Below are 1,796 nucleotides of genomic sequence, written 5' to 3' on the forward strand. Positions count from 1 at the left end.
TGGCCTCGCGAAGGAGAAAGCATCGCTCAAGCTTGGGGGAGGCTTAAGTCAATGTTATATTCATGCCCCAACCATGAGCTTTCAAGAGAAATGATTATTCAAAATTTATATGCTCGGCTTTCTGAAAACAATCGCACCATGCTCGATACTTCTTGTCCTGGCTCTTTTATGACGAAGACTATTGAATTCAAATGGAATTTATTGGATAGAATTAAACGCAACTCTAGAGATTGGGACCTCGATGAAGGTAAGGAGTCAGGTATTATACCTAAGTTTGATTGTGTTAAATCTTTTATGGATACTGATGTTTTTCGTAAATTTAGCACTAAATATGGACTTGACTCTGAGATAGTATCTTCCTTCTGTGAATCTTTTGCTACTTATATTGATCTTCCCAAGGAGAAGTGGTTTAAATATCATCCTCCCATAGAAGTAAAAGTAGTTGCACCTATTAAAGTTGAAGAAAAGACTATCACTTATAATGATCCTATTGTTCCTACTGCTTATGTTGAGAAACCACCTTTTCCTGTTAGGATAAAAGATCATGCTAAAGCTTCAACTGTGGTTCGTAAAAGCAATATTAGAACTTATACACCTCCTAAGGAAGTTAAAGTTGAACCTAATATTTGTATTGTTAAAGATCTCTTGGCTGATAATATTGATGGGCATGTTATTTATTTCTGTGGTGAAACTGCTAGAATTGCTAAACCTTGTGCTAAAGATAAAGATAGACCTGTGGTGGGCATGTCTGTTATTTCTGTTAAAATAGGAGATCATTGTTATCATGGCTTATGTGATATGGGTGCTAGTGCTAGTGTTATACCTCATGACTTATACAAAGAAATTAAGCATGAGATTGCACATGTTGAGTTAGATGAAATTGATGTCACAATTAAACTTGCCAATAAAGATACTATTTCACCAATGGGAATTGTTAGATATGTTGAAGTCTTGTGTGGGAAAACTAAATATCATGTTGATTTTCTTGTTCTTGGTTCCCCACAAGATAGCTTTTGTCCCATTATATTTGGTAGACCTTTCTTGAACATGGTTAATGCTAAGATAGACTGCGAAAAGAATGTTGTTACTATTGGCTTAGGCGATATGTCTGATGAGTTTAATTTCTCTAAATTTAGTAGACAACACCGTGAAGAAGAATTGCCTAGTAAGGATGAGGTTATTGGTCTTGCATCTATTGCCGTACCTCCCAGTGATACTTTAGAACAATATTTGCTAGACCATGAAAATGATATGTTTATGAATGAATGAAGGGAAATAGATGAAGTATTCTTTAACCAGGAACCTATTCTTAAACATAATTTGCCTGGTGAAATCCTAGGGATCCTCCTCCACCCAAGGGTGATCCCGTGTTTGAGCTTAAATCGTTGCCTGATACTCTTAAATATGCTTATCTTGATGAGAAAAAAATATATCCTGTTATTATTAGTGCTAACCTTTCAGAGCATGAAGAAGCAAGATTATTGAAAACTCTGAAGAAGCACCGTGCTGCTATTGGGTATACTCTTGATGATCTTAAGGGCATTATCCCCACTCTATGTCAACATAAAATAAGTTTGGAAGAAGATGTTAAACCTGTTCGTGATCATCAACGATGGCTGAATCCTAAAATGAAAGAAGTGGTAAGAAAGGAAATACTAAAGCTCCTTGAGGCAGGTATAATTTATCACGTTGCTGATAGTCAGTGGGTAAGTCCTATCCATTGTGTCCCTAAGAAAGGAGGTATTACTGTCGTTCCTAATGATAAAGATGAATTGATTCCTCAAAGAATTATTACA

This window comes from Triticum dicoccoides, chromosome 2A, assembly GCF_002162155.2.
Source record: "Triticum dicoccoides isolate Atlit2015 ecotype Zavitan chromosome 2A, WEW_v2.0, whole genome shotgun sequence".
NCBI lineage: Eukaryota > Viridiplantae > Streptophyta > Magnoliopsida > Poales > Poaceae > Triticum > Triticum dicoccoides.